This window comes from Tiliqua scincoides, chromosome 7 (genome assembly GCF_035046505.1).
Source record: "Tiliqua scincoides isolate rTilSci1 chromosome 7, rTilSci1.hap2, whole genome shotgun sequence".
Taxonomy (NCBI): domain Eukaryota; kingdom Metazoa; phylum Chordata; class Lepidosauria; order Squamata; family Scincidae; genus Tiliqua; species Tiliqua scincoides.
The window spans coordinates 11651181-11678872 of NC_089827.1; the positions used below are offsets into that span (position 1 = coordinate 11651181).

The following is a 27692-nucleotide window of genomic DNA, read 5'->3' on the forward strand; positions in this document are numbered from 1 at the left end:
TTCCAGCACATTCCAGGAATGTGTTGTTTGGAACTTTGTCCTTCCAAGTGATGCCGAGAATGCGTCGGAGGCAGCACATGTGGAAAGCGTTTAGTTTCTTCTCCTGTTGTGAGCGTAGAGTCCATGACTCGCTGCAGTACAGAAGTGTACTCAGGACGCAAGCTCTGTAGACCTGGATCTTGGTATGTTCCGTCATTCATTCATGCATGCATTAATATGCAGGGTGAACATCCAAAGACATCCAAAGTCCTGTGCCTTTAAGAATTGTGTAAAAGGTTGGCATTCACCAGGTGGCAGTGAGTGACAAAAGCATTTCCTCAATTCCGTCTTGTGAATGTTCTTTTGATTTGCTCCAACAGGAGTGCCACCCACCTTAATTTCATGCATAACTAGAAGAATTTAGGACATCTATTCCAGAATTAGAGCAGGTACACTGTACCTCAACTTTCAGTCCTTTCCATTTGCTTCTTCCTCCCTTCCACCTCTGTTACTGATGCACAAGTGTGAACATGGATAAAACACTGCTAAAATCAATGTTGATCTCATCGTACACATGCCCACATCAAGATTATTTTGTGCAGGGTTTAACTGATGCTGACATCCACTCCTGAACATTTGCTCTTGTACTGGAATGCATGGACATATCAATTAAATACTGCACAAAAGTACTCCTATAGATACCTGACTTTAGTACTCGCCTTGGCAAAATTTTTGCCAAGTAATCAAGCTCCAATTATCACTTTGCCTTATCTCCGGGTCAATCAGAGGGCAGAACCTTTCAGCTCTGAACAGTTTCCTTTCTCAAGCAGCAGGCAGGCACCAGATCATTTGTTTCTACAGCAACTGGGAAATTCCAGCCAAAGTTAACCTTTTAATCTCCTTCCTTCTGCTGCAGCCTGGTTCTGCTTGGCAAATGCTTGCAAAGCAGATCCGTTTTTTGAAACACCAGGCTGGGAATCCTCCTTCCCAGGCTACAATTCAGTACACCATTATTTAAGTATAACTCCCATGGAAAGCAGTGGGTCTACTTCTGAGTAAAAAGGCTTGCAAATATATGCAGCTGCATCTCTCTGCTGTGAATTGAATTGCACACTCCCAGTTATGTGTTATGGATTGTATGTGGTACATAGAGCTTCTGGCTTAACACACCGGACAACTTAAAGGTGGATTTGATTCCTGGTTCTCCTGCAGTGGTTCCCAACCTTTTTCACTTGCATATCCCTTGGCAGCCCATTTCCAAGGTAAATTGTACCCTTCATACTGTGCATGCAGAAAACGGTCTTTTGAGTGACCAGTGGTGTACCTAGAGGGGGTGCAAAGCACTATGTTTTGCAGGGAACCTCACTGCAGCATGCAAGCGGCCCCTCCCCCTTCCCTTTGGAGCCATTCCAGCGTATGTCTCCGTTTTAATCCCACTATCTGGAATGGCTCCAAGGGGGAGGGGGATGTTGGCCGCACCCCCTCTAGCTTTTCACCCCCTCTAGCTACGCCACTGTCAGTGACTATTCCCAGGTCAAAGAATGTCCTCCCAGAAGAAGGTTGTACTGCCCCAGCCCTTTCTTGAATTCTAAGACCATTAAGAAAATGGTTGGCAACCTTCAGTCTCGAAAGACTATGGTATAAGCCTACAGCACCTGGTATTCCCAGGCGGTCTCCCATCCAAGTACTAACCAGGCCTGACCCTGCTTAGCTTCCGAGATCATGGTATAAGCCTACAGCACCCGGTATTCCCAGGCGGTCTCCCATCCAAGTACTAACCAGGCCTGACCCTGCTTAGCTTCCAAGATCATGGTATAAGCCTACAGCACCCGGTATTCCCAGGTGGTCTCCCATCCAAGTACTAACCAGGCCTGACCCAGCTTAGCTTCCGAGATCATGGTATAAGCCTACAGCGCCCAGTATTCCCAGGCGGTCTCCCATCCAAGTACTAACCAGGCCTGACCCTGCTTAGCTTCCGAGATCATGGTATAAGCCTACAGCACCCGGTATTCCCAGGCGGTCTCCCATCCAAGTACTAACCAGGCCTGACCCTGCTTAGCTTCCAAGATCAGACAAGATCAGGCATGTGCAGGGTAACAGTTGCTGCCATAAGACCATTAAGACCGTTACTCCAATTAAGTCCATTCTGTTTGTTTGGGTCTTCGGAGGTTGAAGGTTCTATGCTGCATTGAATACTCCACTGAATACTGCTGTTCAGAAGTTACTTTATTGCTGCTCTGTTTTGTTTTTACCCAGCATTGTTTGATGTTTTTTTTTTACATATTTATTAACTATTTTTATGATTTAATTTATAAACCACAAAGAGAAAAGGTCAGCCAATCCTAGCTACAATCCTGTCTATCCCCCCCCCCCGCGCAGATGTGTCTGTGCCAAAATGGTGATTGCTGAATTCGGGGGGGGGGGGGACGGGACAACTGTGGCAACTCCCTTACCAAGGAGATCTACTTAGACCTGCACTAGCTAGCTGGTGCAAGTCTGCATGGACCCACACCATGGATCAGGTCCAAGAAGGGGGATTAGATTTGGTGTGCCCCAGTGCCACTGATTCCACCCTCTCTTGGGCCTGATCCACCCACCCCACTCCCACAGTCGCTCTTCCCCTGCTCTGTTTTGTCCCATTTTCGCCCCCATTCCATCCTCCCCCCACCCCATCCTGCCTCCTCTGCAGACTTACTTTCTTTGATGGGCAAAGAGAGAACACAATGGCATGGATGGGAAGGTGCAGGCCTTTCTGCTGGTGCTCCTGGCTGCGCACTAACTGGCACACTGTTGGAGTGCCTTTTATGACAGGCGCCAAGTACTTTACAGTCAGCGCCAGGAACAACATTCGAAGGTCAGTATCAGATTGGGCCCTAACCGATTAAAAATAAGGAAGAGAGCACCTGTTGTGAAATATCCTCTTCAATACAACTCTGGGAAATGTGCTAGATTCTTGTACACTTCTGTGTTCAGTCACCTGTCCCTAATCACAAGGTCCGAATGCAATATGAAAGCATGGTAATGGAACTGCTTATTAACCTCTTTGAATCTGGTGGCAAATATGGCTGCACAAAAACACAGTTGGAGAGACTGGAGTAATATTTTGGAATAAGGAAGTGGCTGTTTTATTACTAATCTATGTGCACATTATTTTGTCAGGGTCATCTAGAGGCCAAGCTACCTCCTGGAGTAGAAGCAAATTCCTTAACAAAGAACTGGTGGTACCTGACATAGGAAACAGATTCCTAGACATTTTATATGCTGGGCCTCACCAAAAGTATCTCCTTTTCTGCAGGAGGCCTAGATTTCATTCATTCTGGAGGTAACGCCTAAATTCTAAATGATGCAGAAGCCATCTAAATGATTAAGACCAGGCACAGATATTAGCTCTCCTGCTTCTTAAAGACATCGTTAAAGCACTTATGCAAAGTTAATGTGGACTAATGATGGCCCCAAAGTTCATAATTACCTGGTTTGGTATAGGAATTTGTCTAGCTTGTAATGTTCTTCTCTAGCACGGAATGTTAAGTGAGATTCTGAGCATGCATGGTTTGTACTCAACAGGTTGGGCATCTAAAGCCAACGACTGCATAGGCACATGAACAGAGATGCTTGTAAGCCCCTTACCCTCCATGAAATTCATTGACAGTTGTGAACTGTGTGACTAGGCAACCCAACCAAACTGCTTTCTTTCTTCTGAATGTCTATTGTGTTTGGTGGGTCAATTTTCTTGATTGGTTTTTATGTGATGGTTATTTTTTATCCAGATCAAAATTCCATTCAGTGCCCAGAGATGGTGGTGGCGGCAGTGGCAGGGAACTGAATTTCTAAAAGGTTCTCCACCATGACAGCTGCTTTGAGGTGGGTACAAGACAGATCAAGGTAGGTGCCAGGTTGTAGGGTGGTCCTAAGGCAAAGCTCTTTGCCGAATGCCCCCTCCCCACTTTTGCATGTTGGACTCTCACATTACTGAAGGTTAGGAAGTGGGTCAACAGCAATTCAGAACACTTTGCTATTTTTTAAAATGGTAACGCAATGCATTTGAGCCTCATCTCATCTGTGCTACAGTCACATAGTGATGGGGTGAAGCTAAAGCACCTTGCATTGTTGCTTAAAAAAGAAAAAAAAAAGCCTGCAAATTCTGGCATTTAAAGTTGGGCATTGAATCTGGCCTCAGGGCTGGGCTGTGAGCCTTCTGATGGCCCTGTCCAGCGCCTGATTTGGTGAACCTCTGATCAGTGGTAACACAAGGCCAGTGCGGCTGATGAGTTCTGCCCCAGGTGGGGTGCTCCAGGGGGTGGCACCATTGCCGCCCAGGTCTTCAGCCCTTGCCACATCATCAGTGGCAAGGCACAGAGAGGCAAGTGGAAGAACCCGCCCGCCTGTGTGTCCGGTTGGCCCCACATCAGAGCACACTGGAAGCAATTGGAAATCATCATGTCACTGCCAACCTACTTCCAGGATGCCACACCATACCTATGTGCCAGGTGTCATTGACCTCGAGCATCACCCTCTGCTTATCTTCCTGTTGGGCACTGTGAGTGCTGGGGAGATGATCTTACGTAGTGGAGGGGGTGATGCCTGCCCCAGGTGTAAACAGCACCGGCAATGCCACTGCCCCAATACCACTCCTGGGACAAGTAAAACCAGAACTGCCACCCCCATTTCTCCATCTTGTATATTGTAATCTGTGATTTTTCTCCAAGCACATGGGTGAGATCTGAAAATCTCCACTAGAGAAGAAGTGTGGAATTACTGTGTCAAATCACTTGTGTCTCGGCTTTCTCTGCTTGTTATGTGCATCTGAATCACTTCTGACAGGATATTTCATTTTTCATTTCCTTTCAGAGACCAAAAGTGCCAAATTCTTTGATAGGGCCAGCTTTTGTGACAGCGCATTAATAGTCAATTACGTGCTACTTTCAGAAGTGTCTTCTGTGATGTGATCAATAGATATTCTTTCCCCCCTCCCAGTCCTGGATTATAGGTGCCATCTGTGTGATGAAAATGCACCTTTGATATGGACATGACTTGCCCATAGGTCATCCAGTATAATGAGTGTTTTTCATTAAATTAGCATTTCATTTCTCATTCTGGACTCATTGAATATACAAGTCAGCAAAAGCAAGTTAACAGCTGAGAGTTTGTGGTTACTGGACCCGCAGTTAAAACTTTAATTCTATTGAAGACATGGCTGGGTAACTTCCTACATTCCATTATTGCTATACTTAATGCTATGCATTATTAAAGTTTAATTCTTATAAATATTATGTACCATCTGACTTTTCAGAATCAGAAAGAATTACTAGAGGATGACTCAATTCAGGTGGACCTGTAAATATTAAATTATATATATATATATACACACACATTTCAGAGGGACAGTACAAGATCAGAACAATCACAGGTGTATCTTCCATGACCACATCCCAAAAGAGCAGGAACAATACCAGCAATTTCATTATGGGCAGTGGGTTCTGTGTGTTTCCATAGTAAATTATTCAATCTGAACTACAGGCCATTTTCTGCTTCAACCAAAATGTAATGAAACTTAGCAGCAGCAATGCTGCTGTTAAGGTAAAATGAATGGCTTTGTTTCACATTACCGTGTTCAGGAAACCATGTAAGTAGGCTTAAGAAACTGTTCTCATTAATACTGCAATGTTTCCATTTAATACAGGAATAACACTCTTAAATTAGTGTACCCAAGGATTCAGGTGGTGGTTGTACCCAGAGGACTTTGGTTAGCTAAACCCGATACGTTTGGAGGTACTGAAAAATCATGTTCTTTTATTATTATTCTCTTTTCCCCAAGGGGTCCAATGAATTAAGAGTCACCACCACAAAGAACACCTGATTGATTTTTTTCCACAATAATGAAAAGACTATGCTAGACTTGTAGGTATGAACCAATGTTGATGACAATATTGAATTGCCTTTGTGTCAGTGACTTAAGTCTCAGCATGGGCATAAGATCTTAGGCAACCATGTTGGTCCATATAAAGAAAAATCCACAATGCAGTCAGGTAGTGTTTTGTTTAAGGCCAACTACAAGCATCAAACAGTGAGCTTTCCCTTTCTTCAAAACTCTTCATCAAGCAGTTGGTAAGCAAAAGGTGGAGGAAGAGAGTGTACTGACGACACTCTAACAGTCTTGTGTTTTGCAGGGCCTAAAGATTCAGCTTATGGGATTGCTCACAGAAGAGAATCAGTCTCTGAAAGCTGTGAGATAGATCCAATAAACACCAAGCAATTTAGAGCAGCGTTTCTCAATGTTCCACTTACTGTGTACCACTTCAAGCATGCCGCCCCACCGCGCATATCACCAGAAATAACTGGTGATGATGTCATTGCAAGTTACTTCCTGTTTGGGAGACCTGCAAGACCAGGATGCGATGCACCGTAAGGGGCTCGGAGCAGACAGGTGAGCTTTTCAAGAGTGCAAAAACAACATGCTGGAGCTCTGCCTGCCAAGCCAAGCCTCCTCCTGTTGCTTGGTGCAATGCGTCCCAGTCTTGCTGAGGAGCAGGGGGTGTCCACGTGTACAAAAAAGCATCATGTCACCAGTCATAAACTCAGACATGCTCTTGCCAAAGTGTCCAAGAGCATATGGCTTCTTTGACATGCAGAAACACCAATTAGAGTGACGAAGTGACAAGAGGGAGGGATGGTTCCTTTGCTTTAATCAGTGCTTACCAGGTGTGCATATGAATTTTCTCTTCATATCGTTATGTGCGATGTATCTACTACTTCCCCAAGTAGAGACAGCTCTGATTGGATTTTGGCTTCGTTTCGAAGAGACATCACTGAAGATCTTATGGCGTCTTTGCCATATCTGGTTTATTTACCATTATGCAGATTGAGTTTTAGATGGAGGTAAATAGCAGAGCATTCTACAAGCAATAACAGGTTACATCAGTTCCTCCGAGAGGCAATCCTTCACCCTTGAAGGAACTGCAACCGTTTGCTCTCTCTCTCTCTCTCTCTCTCTCTCTCTCTCTCTCTCTCTCTCTCAGCTTCTTCATTCAGTCTGTCTCTTTCTTAGGACATCTGTCTAGCTAGCCCAGCGATTTTCAACCAGTGTGCTGTGGCACATTGGTGGGCTGCAAATGGTTCTCAGGCATGTCATAGGAGTTTGGGGAGGGTCATTTATTAGTAGAGCCATTGGGGGTGTGAGCCTCCTGCCAGCAGCATGGTGTGCTTTATCAATTGTTAAAAACAACAACAAAAACCTGATGTGTGTGCCTTGTCAATTGTGCCTTGACAATTATAGGTACCTTGTCAGTGTGCTGTGAGATGATAAAGGTTGAAAAGACCACTTTGTCCAGTAACACACAGAAAGAGTGGATCACTTTACATTCCCACCCGAGCCCCTCTTCTTAGATAGAGGTATCTGCTATTTCACCAGGTTTATATGGCTTCCTCTATACAGGGTACTTCAGAGACATTTTGTTGAATTACCAGCTACTGATTGGCTTAAGAAACAAGTTGGTCAGCAAGCAATTATTATTATAACCTCAGATCCATTACAGTGGATTATCAGTGCATTATACTGAAATTCTAGTTCGGTAACCCATTACTTTCTGGAGACTCAGACCAAACCTATGCCCGCCTCTGCCAGTGGAAGGACTGTTGCAAACATGCTGTTGGGCACCTTGAGGCAGTGCAGAGCCCCATCCTGCCAGTGGAAAGGCTGTGCCGGCCTCCCAATGCCAGTTTGAGACAAGTGCCCACTGGAACAGGCAGGTGCTCTGCTGGGCAGTGTGGGGGGGGGAGAGTGAAACGGGGCAAGAGAAGCATTACGGAGCAGAGCAGGTTGGAGAGGGGGAAGATCAGGCTTGGGAAGAAGCAGGGATGGTGGAGAAGGCCACCGCCATGTCTTGTCCCCCCTCCTGAGCCTGAATGCCTTGGATTTGTGCCAGCTATAGATCTGGCACAGATCTAAGTAGCCCTATAGAAGCTGCTGGGGCTTTACTCAGGGTAAGGAGATGTAGGTCCCCTTACCTCGAGAAGACCACCAGCATCAACAGTTCCTTCACTGAATGTGACAGAGGCTGCATCGGCCCAGCTGCACTGCAGCACAGGAATTTGGTTAGGATTGGGCTGTAATTCTCCATCATGAAACTTCTCTCTCTCTCTCTCTCTCTCTCTCTCTCTCTCTCTCTCTCTCTCCATCATCAGCTTACAGTGGATGCCATTCAATGATTCCACTGGTCACTTTGGCAGGGGGAAAGGAAAAGTGGTAGGAAAATTAACAATGAGAGTATTGGTTAGAAAAAATGCTTTAAAAAACCTACTGCGTTTGACCCACCGCTTGCTTAAGTTCAGCTTTCTATGAATTCCTAAACATAATTGAACTTGAAAAAGGTCACCTTTTGTCACCATAGAAACATTAGCACTTAGCAGCTGTACTTCCACGGCAGGCAGATGATGATCAGAAAGAAGGTAAGGCGTATGTCAAAGGTCACGCAGTTTCCCAAAAGCTTCTTTAGAAATCTTTCACTTAATTTTCCCCCCACTATGTATTTTTAATTTCTGCCTCATGATATATGAAGCTTTGGGTTTGAATGTATGAGCGAAATGTGATATTGAAAAGAGCATTGTAGAGGTGCTTGAATCTTCCGTGACCTGAAGTTCCATCTCTATCATGGGGAAAGTTATTTTTTAGGATAAATTGTACATTTGATGGTTTCAAAAGTCCTGTCCTTAATGCTTCCCATGTAGGCCAACCACTCTCAATTCCCTTTTTTTTTCAAGAAGTACAAGTCGGCCACTTAATTAATATGAATCTATTTGACTTTACGCAAAGCAGGTCTTCTGCCTATTGAGATTCACCCCAGCGAACACTTCAAGATTCCTTATGTGGCGTTAACAACCGGCAATTTTTTAAATTAAAATTTAAATACCTAATCTCATAAGACCTCCACGGGGACAAATATTACTACAGGAAATTGGCAGCCCTTTCAAGAGGCACAAATTAAGAGGCGCCGTTTATTTGTTGCGAAGCTCCGAGAAGGCTTGCATCTTCCAGACAGCCTTTGATTCTGTGCCTTGTAAACATGCATCCTACACTGGTACATTGTGAAATCAATCAGTGCTGCTTAGCCAGGATGGCAAATATTTTATTCCCTCTGCAGTCAGGTTTATACCAGAATCCAAAGTAAATCACATCAGATTGTTTTTGTCATTGGACTTAACTTATCATCTACTTAATGCTACATTCGCTGTTGCTCTCAGTGTCAGTATATCTCAGTGTATCCATCAGAGATGAGTATTTCTCCCAGGTGACCTTACCTACTAATTCTCCCTCTGGTCCACTAATGCTGGTCACCTCACTCCACCATGACAGCATTTCTCTAACATCTCAGCATTTTTTTCTACTGGATAGGCCAGCGATGAACCATATCAGTTTACAGGGACAAAAGAAAAAAAATACTCATCATGGATTCTTTGTTTGCTTCATTAGATGGTGGAATCTGAACTTAGGGCCCGATCCTGAACTTGGTGCACTGGCTCACTGCTGGTGTGCACTGTTGCAAACGTGCTGTAAGGAACATTGCCGTGGTCCCAGCACCAGAGCTAACCCAGCAGAAGCCTGTGCTGGACCAGTTCCAGCACTGGGTCTGCAGTTCATCACCCAGCACTCTGTACAAAGCACTGGGTGGCAGAGAAGTAAGAGAGGGCGGGGGGCGCGGGGACCTTCCAGGGCAGGCAGAGGGCTGGGGAAGGCATGGCAGAGGAGAGAGTGGGGCGGGATGGGTGGGACCAGCGGAGCTCAGCTAGATCCAGAGCCGCATGTTGGGCCCCATGGCCCGAAATGGGACTCCTTGATGCTGCACTGGTTAAAGAGCAAACACAGAATCAAGTAGCCCCATTGCAGAGCTACTTCCCTGACTATTCTGCCCATCGTCTACTTATTGCACCAGGGCTCCTGTGGTGGCCACTTTTGCCAGTTACTACCACTTAAGATTTGTGGCAGCAGCCAAGCTGAGCTCTATGGCCCATCATGCTTTGCAGTAGCCACACTGTTCTGCAGGAACACATGTCCTAGCGGCACGGTCTGTAATTCTGTGAACTCTCTAGCCCTGTTTGGACATTCTGTAAGCACGAGCACTGTCCACAGTTGCAGAACATTCAGGAGTGCATAGGCAACTCCTGCCCCCGCTGCTTATAAACTCTGTAGCATTGCCCCCTCTCATTATGGATGGTAATTCCTGGGAGGAGTGGAGGAGGAGCTGCTAGTGTGACAGCAGCAGGCACAGGGCTTGCTCACATGCTCCCACATGTTCAGAAAGTATGGCCAGTGTCTAAGTTTGTAGAATATCCCAAGAGGGTCTCTCTCTCTCTCCGCCTTCCTCCCTCCCTCCCCCCAGTTTGTGAAGCATTTAATGGAGAGTTGATGGGCAGCCCAGTCCTAATCCGCACTGGCACGAGGAAGCTGGCTGACATCCAACGCACATTGGGGCTGAAAGTGGCTCAGCCTGGGACAAGGGGAATTGCTTTCCCTTGCCCCGGGTAAAGCTGCAGCAGCCTCAATGAGGCTACTAGGATCTGTGGCACCTCAAGAAGTGCTGGTTAGTGCCGGATCTTGGCCCTGCCTCTGCTCATCAGCAGACCACCCAGAGGCCCTTCCACCACCTGTCCTTCCCCCCTGTCCCAAAACACCTCCTCCCCACTGTCCCCACACACCCACAGATCATTCTGACTTGGCTGGTGCAGGCTCACCTCCTGTGCTGGCCCAACAAGGCTTTGGCCAGGATAGTGCACATCCATGTGCTAGCCTTCCTCCTTGGAAGGTGGCACAAAAGTGCTTTATGGCACCTCCGTGACACTCTTCAACCGGTGCAAGGGACTTGCCGAGGGCACACTCAGGATTTTGTTTTACTGCTGCTGCTCTTTTAGTTTTAATCATTATCCTGCATTGTCTTGGTTTTATTGGTCTATTGTCCCATACCTATTTTAGAATTGTAAGACTCTGCTCTAACAGTTGGGATAAAAAATCATTAAACAAATAAATACCTCTCCCGCCCCAAAAAGTAGAATAGTTTTCATTACTCTCAGGTTCATATCCTGAGTGAGGAACTTTCTGTCACAGGGAGGGACAAACTTGTAAGGTCAATGACAGAGAAACACCTTCTTTCAAAAGGATTTAGAGGGCAGGCGTCTAATATATTTCCATCTTTATCTTCCACCGTGAGGTTTGCCGTACTTGATGGATATTTGTTTAGAACAACATTGACAAGGATGATTAAATGATTATTCTCTTGAGCAGATGATGGGAAAAATTATGCTACTTTACTGTTCAATATTCGTCAGGACTGTTGGAAGCGGCTTTCCCATTTAGGTCTTCAAATGGTGTTAAAAGGTGTCACCATCCTAATAATTATGTTTTCAAATAAATTTCACACACTAATTTCCTTGGGGATGGTATTAGCCAATTTGTCATTCACAAACTGCTTGAAAGCAACACGTTTGTGCAGTCTGAGAAATTATTGCTTTCTTTAATGACCCTGCAGCACACACATATATCTATATGCACACTGCCGGATGCATATATAAGTTACACACACACACACAGAGAGAGAGAGAGAGAGAGAGAGAGAGAGAGAGAGAGAGAGAGAGAGAGAGAACAGAAAATCCTCTGCTTTCCATTTCCTGTTTCTATTCTTACAGTCACCTTCTGTAGTGTCCTTTAACAAGGACACTTTATGAGTCTAGGTTCTCGCTGTTTGCTCCCTGCTTCCTGTTAACCAAAGCAAAATGAAAAATAAACTGGGTTTTACAAAGCATTTGCACAGAGTAGTAAGTCATAATTGCGAAGGGGGGAATTGGAGAACCAGGGTTAAGTGGAACTGCAGATATGGGAACCATGGATAGGGGGCACCTGTATTATGTACTTTGACCTTCTGTCTCCCCCATATTCCGAAACTGCTGGTTCTCACACACCGTCTGTCAAACACTGATCACAGACCTCAAACCATGGAGGTGAATTGCTTCTTTGGGGACCATTAATAGAAGAGTTTATTCTAACCTTTCCCCCCCCCATCCATTTTACAAGAAGCTGGTGTAGCCCCCACCCATCTCCATTCTGCTATCACCTCCCTAACTTTTTCTAACTACAAGAAAAACAAAAGCTGAAAGAAGAAAGAGAAAATGAGAATGAATAGAGAAATTCAATGAAAGAGACAGACAGGTTGGACGAAAGGACAGGAAAAATATGAGAAAGAAGGAAAATGAAGGTGCTTTATAAAGAGGGTTATCTTCCTCTCCTAAACTATAGATGAGGACAGGCTCTTTTCCCATAAGAAGAGTAAGGGAGGGGCTGGACCCTCCTGCCCTGATTATAATCGTAGTGACTGACATGCTGGTTGTCACCCTGCAAAATATGTTGAAGGTTCTGCATGATATATTAGATATAATAGGGCCAAGGTTGTCAGAGAATAGCAGCTCATCACAAAATGGCTGCTCAAAGACTGAACAGCCGAAGCCCTTCATCAATTTTATCTGCAAATATGCTGCACGGGTTTGAGAGCAATCAGTGCACCAGACCTAATTTTCACCTTACATGGTAAAACACTTGAGAATAAATCCACTAGGTCCTAGTGTTTCTCAAACTGTGGGTTGGGACCCACTAGGTGGGTTGCGGGCCAATTTCAGGTGGGTCCCCATTCATTTCTATGTGTCTTTCATTTTTAATCTATTAGACTTGATGCTACCATGGTACGTGACTGCATTTGGGGAAATGTTACTAATCTGTAGTTTTAACAGGTCACTAATATATATGCTTTTAACAATGGGGCTTACTCCCAGGTAAGTGCGGATAGGATTGCAGCCTTTGGGATGTTTGGGGAATTTTTTTTCCCCAACTAGCTGGTAACTGGTTGGGAAGGTTAAGAGGGTTTTTATTTTAAGTAAAATGCCCGATCTTGTATGATCTTGGAAGCTAAGCAGGGTCAGGCCTGGTTAGTACTTAGATGGGAGACTGCCTGGGAATACCGGGTGCTGTAGGCTTATACCACAGTCTTTCAAGACTGAAGGTTGCCAACCAAATTTTTAAACTTGCGGATTTTATCCTTTTAAGTGAGGATAGGATTGCAGCCATTGGGATGTTTGGGGAATTTTTTTTCCCAACTAGCTGGTATCTGGTTGGGAAGGTTAAGAGGGTTTTTAAAGTAAATTTTTAAACTTGTATTTACAGTAAACTTTTAATTTACTTGATTGATTGATTTGATTTTTTCATATGGGGGTGTTAAAAATTTTCCTGCTGGTTGATGTCATTTCCAGCCATGACATCATTTCCAGGTTAATGATATTGTTGCAAGACTGATAAGTAACTGAAGACAACTCGGTACACAGGGATGAAGGTTCACAGGCTTTTTAAAAAATTGTATACAATTGGTCCACGGGACTCATGTCCAAAGCATGGACCCCCGACGTGATGGGGTCCAGAACTCATAGATTTCTCACCTCTTTGTTTGAAAATCTAGATTTCCCATTCGCTGAAAATTGACATCAGAAATGGGGCTAATTCCTAATAGGATAAAATAAGATACCATTTGCATTAAAGATAGAAAATAGGTGGGCAATAAGTGGGCAAAACCACTGATTGGCTCTGATTTACATACAGGTGGGGTTTCACCTTAAAACTTAGCCAAAATTACACAATTCCCAAAAGTTTTCAAAAACCAGCAGGGTACGCTGTAACATCATTTGTCTAGTGTTGAACCTTATTCACACCCATCAATTCAATTAAAATTACTTGACAAGTCCCCTCACTAGCCTCATTAAAAGAGAACACAAAAACACTTAAACACAGGTGTGAAGACCTCATCTTTGGCAGAACTTCAGACTCATTTCTTGGCATGCCCATCTCGCTAGTGCGCCCTGATACAGTCCTCTTTTTACACCTGGTGCTTAACACAACACAGCAAAGTAGCTTTTGGTGCCTTTTATTAAAAGGGGTTTTCAAAAGCTTTACTCAAACTTCTATAATTCTATATAACTTTTGTGACCAGTTACCTTGAGTACATTGGTATTAAGGGATCACTTGGTTTCCGTATGTCTTTTGCCCTAAAAGCATAAAGTATGAGATATAAAGCTATAAGTGAGCACTGGCAGGCAGGCATAGTGATGTCCTTGGCAAGACATGTACTTCTGCCAAGATGAAGCCTATCTCTTCGTTGCCTTAGTCACACTATCTTTTCTAAATTCCAGAGTGCTTACACTCTGAGGCCTAAACAGCTTCTGTGAGCAGCTTCCATGAGGCTAACAATTTTGCTTCAAACAGCTTTTTACTATTCTCTGTGTTTCCATGCTTTAGCAAAACAATTCTTTTCTAAACACCAAGCAGCTTTTTCACTATCCTATATGTTGCTATGCTTATACTGGGCTATCCAGTGACTTTACAGTCCAGGATCAAAGGTCACCGTGCCTCAACCTCACTTCTGGTGGGTCCCGGCAGATTGCCATTCTAAAAAGTGGGTCCCGGTGCGAAAAAGGCTGAGAACCATTGCACTAGGAGTTGCTGGAGAACCTTTTAGAAGCCAAGCACTTTACCATATGGCTAGGAGACTCTAACAAAAGAGATTGGGGAATTCAGAAAATTTGAGTATTTTGCTAGTGGAAGTCTGAGGAGGCAAAGTGGGATAGGGTCTGGTGTGCGTCTTCAGTGCAAGATCCACCCCTCCTGCAGCCTCCCCACCCATCACACCCCCTCCCCACACAGTTTTGCCCCTTCCCTGCCCTTGCCACTGCCTTACTTGCTCTGGCAGATGTAGGCACCTCTGGCATTAGTCCTAAAGCACTGCTGCTTCATGCAAATGGCCACTGAGAAAGCACTGCAGCACAGACAGCAAAGGGCTCCTCAACAGGATTGAGACATTAAGGTAATAATTTGTTATCCAGATTTTTGCTATAAAGGCTGTTTAGAGGAACGGATTAAGTTCATATAAAGAGGGAGAATGTGTAGAGAAGATTTAAGACCACCGTTTAAAGAGAGGTCACAATGCATCTGTATGACAATCCAGTAAGTAAAGGCAATGGAATTTTGTTTCTAGAACACTGGACACATTAAGAATCTTTCTACATAACGCTGCTGTTTGAGGAATAACACAAGTTGTTTCAGCCATTTCTACCCCACGTTGCATATATGCAACAGGGACCAAATGTGTACACCTGTGGGTCGGGCAGAAATGGGTAAATGTGCAATATACAATATACATTATATAAGTGAGCATGTGCAATAGATTTGCCTGATAACAGTGGCTACTCTTTTACTGTTTATTTCAATTCTTGTTTTGGATTTTGGGAAGAATGGGTCTGGTTTAATAATCAATAGTTGACCTTGATTTGAGGTGAGCTTTGTTTTCCAATTTTGTGTTGGGAACATCTCATGAATTTCACAATTGGTGTATGCAGTGGATTTTTTGTTTAAAAAAAAAAAAAGGTGCAGGAACTCACAACTTGTTAATCTTTTATTTATTTATTTATTTATTTATTTATTTATTTATTTATTTATTTATTTATAAACTGAACTTTGAGGAGTTTTGCAGCCTCAACTGGCCTCCCTTTTGGCAACTGGCAACCAACCTTTATATTTTGCAGCCATGGAGCACTGCCCCTCTTTAAAAAAAAAATTCTTCCTCATAGGGATTTGAACCCCCACAGACCAGCACTTTAACAATTGAGCCATATGAACTCTTAGACTCAAAGTGTTTGGAACTAATACTTGAGGTGCTGATGGCCAGCAGCTGGGCTTAAGACCTTATATATTAGTTCTGAGCACTTTGACTACAGGCTTTCCTGTACAGGCCCAATGGAGAGAGTGCTGGGCTGTGCAGCACGAGGTCAGAGGTCAGAGGTTCAAATCCCTCCCTAGCCCACAGTTAAAAAAAAAAAAAAGGTGGAGCACAAGGTCAGAGCCGGGGGTGCCAAAAAAAAAAAAAAGGCGGAGCATGAGGTCATAGGTTCGAATCTCTCCCTCATTGAAAGGGGAAAAAAAGGTGCCGAAACCGTCCTATTACAAAAAAAGCCCTGGGTGTATGCCATTTGTTTCTGTTTGTTCATATTCCATGTTTTCTCTTGCCATGTGCACGTGCAATCAGGTGCCTTGAAAGTGCACTTTAAAAAAAAAAAAGTTTGAGTATGTGATCATGCACAGGAGTGCATACTTTCATCAGTGCAAAGCACGGGCCTGAGTGCAGACAGGATCATAAAACCAAGATTCAGACCGTTTAGATGATGGGTCTCCAAACCCCCGCCCGGGGGCAAGATGCAGCCTGCAGCAAGCCTCTATCTGGCCCACCTCTTGTCCCCTGAAAGCCTCTGGCCCACTTGGTCAAACATGACTGAAACTGTGCTCTGGTTGCATCTGGAGGGTGTTCTAAGGGCCAAAGAGATTGAATGCACGAGCCCATTCATTTATTCACTCATCTAAGTTCCATCTCTAATTTATTTATATAAATTTTATGTTTAAATTTTTTTCCGGCCTTCAACACCACGCCAGATATTTGATGCGGCCCTCTGGCCAAAATGTTTGGAGACCCCTGGTCTAGATTGGGGGAATGTGCATCTCTACCTGGAGTAACGGAACAGTTACAAAAGAGAACTAGGAACTAGAACTAGGAACATCTGCTCATCCCTCATCTCAGTTCATTTTGAGTAGGTGATTTGCCCTTGTATTTTCCATACATGATAAATCTCCATCGCTTCCCCCCCCCAGCTTTCAGATTAAATGTGCTTTGCTTAATACGTATTCTCTTCAGCGTTTATTATCTCCCCCCCCCTTTCTTCAGTCCTTTGAATCATCGCAATGGGAAGCAATATTAAGTAGGTCTTACTGAATGTTAATGGATTTAGGAGCTCAGTAAAATGCAAGAATGGAGTGAAGATTTTTAGTTTCTTTGAAAATCCTGGATTCAAATGTGACCTACATATGCTAAAACAGCTCAGCTTATTAACATAAAATATTAAGGGACAGATCTTAGTTCTAACTTTCAGCTGTGGATACTGGGCATATTAAGAAAGTTATTAAAGGGGAAAGCATTGAGGTACCTTGGCTTCTAACAGTGAGGGTGACTCTCTGATCACTCACATAAGGCAGTGATTCCCAAACTTTTTTGACTGGCAGCTCCCTTGACCTATTGGGTCATTGTCTGCGGCTTCCCATTAGGTCTACAATCCTATATATTATATAGGGTAGTGGGTTTTTCATGAGGATTCTGTGGCTCCCCTGGCTGGCTGTTGTAGCTTCCCACAGAGCCACAGCTCACAGTTTAGGAACCACTGACATATAAGGGGATGCTTCTGCTACTTGAATATGTGAATCTGCTGTGATGAATTAAAAAGTGTGACCTTCCTGTGGAATCTGAGGCCTCACTGTCTCCACACTCTTGCCATCAGTCCAATTCCAAGGTATTGTACAACCCTGGGTTAAAATGGTAAAGAATCTAATACAAGAGATTGTTGGATTTATGATACCGCTGAAACCAGAGTTATTTTTGCTTAATATCACCTTAGATCAGGGGTGCCCAAACCCCGGCCCTGGGCCACATGAGGCCCTCGAGGCCTCTCAATGCGGCCCTCAGGGAGCCCCCAGTCTCCAATGAGCCTCTGGCCCTCCGGAGATTTGTTGAAGCCCGCACTGGCCCGACGCAACTGCTGCCAGCTTGAGGGCAACTGTTTGACTTCTTGTGTGAGTTGTGGGATTAGGGCTCCCTCCACTGCTTGCTGTTTCATGTCTGTGATGCAATAGCAGCAGCAAAGGAAAGGCCAGCCTTGCTTTGTGCAAGGCCTTTTATAGGCCTTGAGCTATTGCAAGACCTTCATTCATTCATATAAGTTCATCTTTAATATATTCATTTATGTAAATTTATTCAAATTTATTCAAATTTTAAATATAAATTCATTCTTTTTTCCCCCAGCCCCCGACACAGTGTCAGAGAGATTATGTGGCCCTCCTGCCAAAAACTTTGGACACCCCTGCCTTAGATATTATAGATAAAGAAAATGTGTATTTAGTTATTATGATATTAACTGCTGCAAGGATGTAATATGCTAGATACTGGAAAGATATTAAAATTCCAACAAAAGATGAATTAATAGAGAAAATATTGAATGTGGCGGAAATGGATAGGCTTACAGAGATTTTGGATCAACAGCGTAAACCGACACAGGTAGAGCAATGGAGACCATTTTATGCTTGGTTGAAAATGAAGTTGTAGATGTATAAGATAGGGCATTTAGATGAATATATTGTATACTTGATGTATTATACAGGATAAGATATAATAGATAAATGATATTAAGAGGTTAAACTAGAAGAGGAACGAGATTAGAAGATATGTACTGATTGATTAGATATATTGATATATGATTGCCTGCACCCTTCAACGGTACGTTTTTGTGTTTTTTTTGTGTGTGTTGTGTATTGAGTTTGTGTTTGTTTATATTTGTTGTTTGTTTTTATTTTGGAAAATAATTAAAAAATTAATTTTTTAAAAAAACGTACCCCTCGGTAGGCCTTCTGGTCACCTATTGGTCTCCTTGGATCCGTGCCAGATTTGTAACTGGCATAAACTGGAAGAGAGGAAGGGGGGGTGAGTTGAGCTGGAAAATCGGGGATAGGATCCTGGCTCAAGTCACTACCGCTGAGATCCACCCTCCCCCACCTCAGAACGGTCCCCACCCTCCCTCTCTGTGCCAATGACCTGCATCCTCCATCACCTTACCTACTCTGACATAGCCTGGGAGGGCTGTTGGTGCAGGCTGGGAGCTGCCAGTCATTTCTATTGGCAGTTCCCACGTGCTTGGTAGCAGCTCACCATTTATAGTGGCACACTGCATTTGCGACAGCAGATCCAGAGTTCCACTATCACAACTGTATGATAGGGTTGGGTTGTTAGTCATGTCCTCTCTCAACATAAAGTCACTTTTTCATAATCTAAAACTCCCCAAATATTGTCATCTTTCCTTGTAAGGAAAGGACTCCAGCCCCCTGATGACCTTGGCTGCCTCTTCTGCAATTATTCCAGCTCTACAGTATCACGAGCGAAACAGCTGATGCACATTAGAGGCAAGTTCCTCCAAGTTTTCACGAATACAAAATCTGCAGCATGAATCTTGAATGTTTAGTATTGGGGTGAGCATTTCTCACTAATTGCATCCCTGGACACTGAAAGGTAGAAGGATAAACTATGAAGGATAAACACTGAAAGACCCAAGATAAACTCAATATAATACCCTAACCAACTGATCAGATATTTTTGTGACCATTTCATTAAAAAAGAACACCATAATTTCTTTTCCTTAAGAGCCAAACTCTTTTTCTAATAAGCTGCTTTCTTATGTCGCTTTAAAGACAACATGGAAACTGTTTGTTAAATGATAAGGTCATGTTTTCTAGAACATTGAAGTTGATCAATTTTATTTTTCCCTTCAAAGGCTCTTCTGAGCTCACTGTTATCTAGTAGTAGCACATGCCGCATTTGAAGTCTTAGTTTTTAAATGAATGCATTCTTTGTGAAGAGAACAGGAAAAAAAAAAAACAGCTTAAAACAACACAAAATTTTTTTGTGCATTGTGCATTGAGCATTGTTTTCTCTCCTCCTGACCAAATCACTTGCTATGCTACAGATAGAGGGACTTGATTAAAACTGCCATAGATACGAACATAAGAACAGCCCCACTGGATCAGGCCATAGGCCCATCTAGTCCAGCTTCCTGTATCTCACAGCGGCCCACCAAATGCCCCAGGGAGCACACCAGATAACAAGAGACCTGCATCCTGATGCCCTCCCTTGCATTGGCATTCTGACATAGCCCATTTTTAAAATCAGGAGGTTGCACATACACATCATGGCTTGTAACCCATAATGGATTTTTCCTCCAGAAACTTGTCCAATCCCCTTTTAAAGGTATCCAGGCCAGATGCCATCACCACATCCTGCGGCAAGGAGTTCCACAGACCAACCACACGCTGAGTAAAGAAATATTTTCTTTTGTCTGTTGTAACCCTCCCAACACTCAATTTTAGTGGATGTTTCTGGTTCTGGTGTTTTGTGAGATTGTAAAGAGCATCTCTCTATCTATGTTATCCTTCCCTTGCATAATTTTGTATGTCTCAGCCATGCCGTCGATAAGTTGACCCCACAGATAAGTCGAGGGCAGGTTTTGAGCCAACAATCATGGAATTTTCTATGACTCTTGGATAAGTCGGGGGTTAAACTTAGGGGGGGGTGTATGACTATAGTTTTGTCTGATTTTACTCAAGGCCAGATCCTGAATAATAACCCACCACTAATTGTTACCTAAGAACTGTAGTCTCTAATTTATCAAAAACATAGTAAAAGATCATAAGATACATTTTTATTCTTTTTAAATTCTGGTCTTCATCACCTTTTTGTAAGCACTATCAGAGTAAGTGCACTGTAAACAACATACCAGTAAAACAGTGGTTCCCAACCTGGTATTCACGTACTCCCGGGGACACTCAACAGGACCTTTAGGGGTACTTGAAAAAGAATGGAATAATGGCAGAAAAAGGCAGGCTGTGCTTCGGAATGCCTTGCAAGGACCAGCAAGGCAGGAAGGGAGGTAGCTAGTTGGCTGTGAAAGCCCCACCAATAGCTAGTTTTTGGCCATCAATTCATGTATGAACCAGTGATTGAAAACCAGCACAGTAAAAAAGCTGAAACATAATATGGCAAGTGATCAATCACCCAGAATTTCTCAGGACACTTCTGGTGCAAAACAGTGCAAAGGCAGAGTCTTCTGTTCTTCAGACAGTTGAAAACAGAAAACACTGTGATAAATACATGAATGGGCTTTCATATAGAGGAGATGAGGGCTTGTATTATTAATTACAAACATTTTGCTAATATGAAGGGTACAATTTATGGAAATGAGCTGCCAAGGGATATGCAAGTGAAAAAGGTTGGGAACCACTGCAGGAGAACCAGGAATCAAATCCACCTTTAAGGTGTCTGGTGTGTTAAGCCAGAAGCTCTTGGTACAACATACAACCCATAACACATAACTGGGAGTGTGCAATTCAATTCACAGCAGAGAGATGCAGCTGCATATATTTGCAACCCTTTTTAATCAGAAGTAGAACCACTGCTTTCCATGGGTGTTATTCTTAAGTAAGGGTGCATTGAATTGTAGCCTGCTTCAGATGGAAAGGAGGAACCCATGCTGGTGTTTTAAAAAACAGATCAGCTTTGCAAGCATTTGCCAAGCAGAACCAGGCTGCAGCAGAAGGAAGGAGAATAAAAGGTTAACCAATTGCTTCTAAGGAGCTGTGCCTGCCTGCTGCTTGAGAAACTTGGCGCCTGTCTGCCCTTGAGAAAGGAAACTTTTCAGAGTTGAAAGGCTCTGCCCTTTGATTGACTCGGAGATCAGAGGAAGTGAGAATTGGAGCTTGATTACTTGGCAAAAATTTCACGTATTATAGGTGAGTATCTACTGTATATTGTTCACTGCCCCAGAATCATCTGCTGACGATCAAATTGAGGGTGGACATCTCACCACGTAGTAGCCACTTAAATCTTTCTGTCTGTGTGACTGTAAATTCACACAGAAGAGGCAATAGAGCTTCAGGATGTATGATTAGACCAGTGATTCCCAAACATTTTTGATTGGTGGCTCCCTTGACAGTTTGACATCATATGCATATATACTCACTGGATGTCACCTAAAAAAAACTGGGCGAAATCTCTGATGTATTTGGTGGAATGCTGGATGTGGGGCACTGAGCTGACAACTCATGTTTTTAAATTGCTGCTATGTAGATAGCAGTCCAATCATACTCCAAGTGTACATGTACATCCCATGAAATGGATAATCAGGCTTATGGAGCCTTGCATATAGATCACCAGCAAAAGTCCCTATGCAGGTGGTGCCTCCTTATCTGTGGGTGTTCCGTTCCCAAAACCTCCTATGGATACAGAAAAATGTGTATAATGAAATCTGCAGTTTGCAGGGCCTACCGGAGTTCTGAACACAACCAGAGACTTGCTCCAGTTACGTCCTGAGCTGTTCTAAGCCTTGGAGAAGCTGCACACAGAAAGCTGTCCAGAGCCTCTTTCTGGGCAACTTCTGGTTTTCACCAAAAACTGGAAGTTGCCTGAAAAAGGCTCCAGATGACTTTCGGCAAAAACCGGAAGTTACAAAAAAAGGTTCCAGGTGGCATTCTGAGTCTCGGAGAGGCCATGCATGGTGGCGTGTAGCTCAGAAAACCTCCCAAATGTGACCAGAATAAGGTTCCAGTTGCATCTGGGAGGTCTTCAGTGGGGCGATCTGGGGGTTTGGCATCCACGGTGAAGCAGATCCACAGATGCCAAATTCACAGATAAAGACACCCCACCTGTATTTATTTAAAAACATTCCTCTAATGTTACCAGATAGAGCACATCCAAAACCTGGGACATGGCCTGGTGATATCGCAAGACTGCTAACCCTTGAACTTTGGGGGGAAATCTGGTTTCAGGGCAAGGCCTTGGGTATAGGAGTGGAACTACAGCAACAGCCTTAAAACAGCTGGACATTAACCTTTGCTGCCTGCCTACTTAAGAAAAATATAGCAGGTGAGTATCTTTTGGTTGGTGAAAAGACTCTCTCCCTGGTAGGCACCCCCTCAGTTCTGAAGGCAGGATGATGTCCAAAGCAGAGTGTATGACTGCAATTACAGAGTCAACACATGAATGTAATGTGTGCGTAGGTTGATATCAATTCTGCACAGAGCAAAGCCCTCTGAGTTTGAGATAGTCCCCAAGTATAGGTCTTGCTGAATGAGTTGTCAGCCTGTCACAAAAATTAGAAACCAAATGTTTTTTTTCATAACTTTCTACCTACTTCCTTTCCCACCCAAACTAAGAAATTCATCGGCACTATTCTTCTTCTTTATTTTTTTTCTTTCCAGATGTTTTGAATTTATAATACACTCATTTTCATAAGGCATTTTCCAAGAAGAAAATTCAATTTCTTCTTTCATATATTTGCCAGTATATTTGCACACAGTAGCAATTTTTTTTTTAAATGGCTGGCATAGCACATTCTTCTGCCCTTCATGTATTTCTGTTGTTAACAGGAACCAAGTATCAGAAATCTCCAATTAGTATGTGTTTAAGAAATCTGTCAAAACCATCATGACCTTACATAGGTTGATTCGTTAGCTACTAGCCCAGACTATATATTTGATTCCTTTCCAGTAATATTCCTGCATCTTGTTAGCATAGTTTAAAGACATGTTCCTAGGTTATATTCCGGAAGGGGGACGAAGCTGAATAAAATATTTATGGTTTATCTAAAATGGAATGTCAGCGATTCAATTTCTGTAATGATTGGCACAAACTTTTATGACTTCTGATTGGCCCCTATTTACATATGTATAAGTTAATGAAGATACCGTTTCAGTCATTTGAAATCAGTAAGGAGATGAGACCCTAAGGGTCATTCAACAATAAATTCTGAAATTATGTAAATGAATGAAGGAACATTTTCTTTGACATTCTGAAAATCGATAGTGACTTTTAAAATTGATCAACCAAACATATTCCGTGTGACCTCCAGCAGGAGGTCTTCAAATGTATACCAGTTCCATCATCTCCATTGCAAAGAAGCATGGTCTGAAGGGCACCTAATGATTCAAGAAGCACAGAATTACTGCTGTTGGTTACGTTTTGATAGATGGATCATCATGTTAGGGGATGGTGACACATAGATGCCCTCCTATGCTACAGCTTTTCATGCTAATCACTGCCCCTATTTTGGTGTGATCTTGATAAGAGGGAGCCATGCCTCACCCCCTATAGGACCAATTCCTAGTGGGTTCTCAGGAATGTCAGCTAAGGAATCAAGATAGAATTAGGCAAGACTGCACACCTCTGCTAATTCCCAAATTTCATTAACAATTTCTTTCATGTATTAATTTAATTAGCTGGTCTTCAAGATCCAGCTGCCAATGAGCTAAAAGTAGTAAGGCAGTAAGAAATGAAATCATAATTTGTGGCCCGCTCATTGCTCACCTCTAGTATGTTTGCCTTGCTATGTATATCTGAACCACATGAATAGAATTTTATTTCCATACATGACTGTGACTGTGATCCTATACTCGTGTGGAAGAATGTTGCAATGAACTCAATGGGACTTACTTCTGAGTAGACATGCATAGGATTGCACTGTACCTTATGATGAAAACTAAAGCACAGCTAACTACAGTTCTTTTTTGTCCCCTCTATAAAACTCTTCTAGAACCTGTGATCTCTTAACACTATAGTACAGGGGTGCTCAATAGGTGGATCGCGATCTACCGGTAGATCGCGAGGCAAAATGAGTAGATCGTGGAGCCGTCTCTCCAAACTGTTAATATGTCAGTTTTGTCTAGTGACTAGACGAAACTGACATATTTAGCTGACACTAAACTGAAACTGACACTTTAGCTGCTCTTCAGGCATGCAGCAACAAAACTGACGAAACTGACTACACTCCAGCAGGGGCTCCATACATTAAAGGGGGTGTCTGTCAGATGCTTCCTTCCCCCCGGTAGATCTCCGGGCCTTGCTGGGTTTCAAAGTAGCTCTCGAGCCAAAAAAGTGTGAGCACCCCTGCTATAGTAGGACTTGCAGGAAAATAACAAAGCCAGAATGAGAAAGCAATAAAAATGCAAAAGAAAATAGAAATATGGTATGGATTTACAAAGAAGAAAAGAAACAGAAGTAGAGATCCATCTGCAGCCTAGAAAGTGTTATCTCTATTCATAGTTCTTATGATGTGCTTTTAATTTTTGAATATTAAATTTCACCTAATATAAAACTTCTGTGCCAATAATAGTACTAATGGTCAATTAGGTAAGGAAGAGTAGAACTTGTAATATAATGTTCCAAAAATCTCATTAAAATATAGAGATGAAAGTTGGAAAAGAAGAAATTTGAAAAGTGAACTATTTTCCCCAAGGTATTCAGATTACATTCCAACACTAGTACAGTAAGAAAAATTCATCCAACAGATAATCTATTAGAACGGCAGTTTCTCCTTAGATTTTGGGGACAAGCGAAGTGTTGGCAGGGGTGGAACCTGGGGCTGGGGGTGTGTGTCCCAACAGTGCTGCAGCAATCGTGGTGCCATGGGGACCCAGGGGTTTTCCCCTTTCCAGGAGGATCGTGCTGGACTCAGGGAGGGTCAGGGAGGCCCACAGACCCCTCCACAGGCCTCCCTGATGCTTGAAATTGCTCCTTTGCGCAAAAACCGGAAGCGCATTCCGAACATCAATCGGATTCACTGTCAAATTCCCCTTTCTCATATCTCCCCGCCTTCTTAATGTGAGGAACACTGACTTGCTGTAAGCTTGCCTTAAAGGCACGAGGTGACTTAAAAAGAAACTTGAGCCATTTCCAAACTATTTGTGAATAAACACACTATAGTGCCATTTTGAGCTTCTTGACCCTGAAAATAATGAATTGCAAGCAGTGCTAAGGGCAGCATTGGGGATCCCAAAGGGCCTGGAAAGATTGTAGCATCCTGTTAACAACCTTGTTGTAAAGGATTTTTTTTTTTTTTTAAAGACACTCATGGAAAAGTTTCCCCACATTTAACAAAACATGCTCAGAGCAACTGCTTCCATTATTTATAACCACGGGATTAATAAAGTCAATTGATACCCTAAACTGCTAAAGTCTGCAATTTCAGAAAGCACCGTCAATGCCTTTTTAAAAGGTGAGTGAGCGATGCCGACATTATTGTTCACTTTGGTGCACCTTGCACATGATTAACACGCGCACAAGAGTCTCGAAGCAATAATTCATATACTTGTGTTTCAAAACGCAAATCATTTTGGAGATACGGCTTGTCAGATACGGCTTGACAATTTCTTCAGAATGAATGAGAGCAACCCATTAGTTAATTTAACAGTCCTCGCCCCCCATCCGTCCCCCCCAAGATTCACAAATGCTTCTCCAAATGGTTGTCACGGAATGTTGTAGAGGTGAAATGCCTTGATCTATTTTGTTTCTAGATTTGCTGCCATTATATACAATGAAAGGTGTATGTGGGCAAAGATACTCATTAACATATATTTGATTTATAGAATGCTTATAAGCAAGAGTCCTTTTAGCAAATTACTGAGTATATTTGCACAGCCTCTGCTCTGCTGTGATAATTTATATGCATTATCAAGTGGGTGATTTTTTTTCTTTCCTTTTTTCTTTTTAAATAGGCATTCAGGCCTGAAAATATTTAGGTCATCATCAATAATAGAGCTATGCTACTGTCACCGTGTTACTTTTTACTTTTTATTTATTTATTTTTCAGAATACAATCTAGAAGGGTTACCCACCATTCAAATCTGAATTGCTGTACAGGAGAAGTTAAATAAATCCCCCTTGAAAATATCCATTTTCTTATTAGTAGCTGCTATAAGAATGGCAAAGGAAGGGATCAGAAATGTCAAGCCTGTTTATCAAACGTTCTGAGGGGTGAATTGCAAAATCTGCGGGCCAGAAAATTTCATGCCAGTTTTAAATACATTGGTTAGAAGTGAGACTTAAAGTGATAGAAGGTTAATAAAAATAGGGATAAGAGGAACATATTCTTCCCGTGGAGGGAAATTATTCCATTCTCTGTTCCCTGAAAGTGTCAAAGTGGTGGTCAATATAATAATTTACAGTAGAAAATTACAATCCCCATGTTGTAACTTGGTATCATCTCACAATTTTTTGGCAGGAAAGAGAGAAAGGGATTTGCAATAGTCTACCCACGGGACAGGGAGGGCAACTGAAAATCTGAGATCTGAAATGCTCTTAAGAATGCTCATCTCTGGATCAGGCCAAAGGCTCATCCAGTCCAGCTTCCTATATCTCACTGTAGCCCACCAAATGCCTCAGGGAGCACACAAGACAACAAGAGACCTGGTGCCATTCCCTTGCATCTGGCATTCTAAGGTAACCTACTTCTAAAACCAGGAGGTTGCACACACCCATCACAGCTTGTAAACTGTGATGGACTTTTCCTCTAGAAATTTGTCCAATTCCGTTATAAAGGCATGCCAGATGCCATCACCACATCCTGTGGCAAGGAGTTCCACAGATTAATTACACACTGGGTTAAGAAATATTTCCTTTTGTCTGTCCTAACTCTCCCAACACCTAATTTGAGTGGATGTCCCCTGGTTCTGGTGTTGTGTGAGAGGAAAAAGAACATCCCTCTATCCACTGTATCCATCCCCTACATAATTTTGTAACATTTCAGTCATGTCCTCCCCCCTCAGATGTCTTTTTCTAGACTGAAGTGCCCCAAATCAGAATGTTTTTGAGAGCCGACATGACACCATAAGTGAAAAATTCCACACCTGACTTGATGGGATGGGTTGCAGTCAAAACACAGGAGCTTAACCTGCCCCTGTCCTCAAGGGAAAAAAAAGGTGGCAACTTTGAAGGATCCTGTATGTCAAGTGACCAAAAAATCAGGTTCCTGTTAGTGTCTCTGTAGCATGCAGGCTCATTGCCTGCACATTCAGTTCTTCAGTTAAGGAGGGAAGTTAAGCAAGAAGCACTTGCGCTGTGACCACTCCTGCAGTAAACAAAGGTCCTTGTTGAATATGCTAAGGTTTTGAACTTCCATATTGAACTATAAACAGTTTTTCAGGCTGAGTACTATGGTCTAGCTTTCTATGGTCTAGCTTTTTTACCTAATGAACCTAAACCAATCCTGAAAGGGGGGGG

At 43.0% G+C, this 27692-nt stretch overlaps 2 pseudogenes; both read right to left on the reverse strand.

Annotated features, from left to right (window-relative positions):
• The window catches only part of LOC136657068 (zinc finger protein 420-like), a 657687-nt pseudogene that overhangs the window by 214960 nt on the left and 415035 nt on the right, over positions 1–27692 (reverse strand).
• On the reverse strand, positions 1971–2093 carry LOC136657694 (5S ribosomal RNA; annotated as a pseudogene).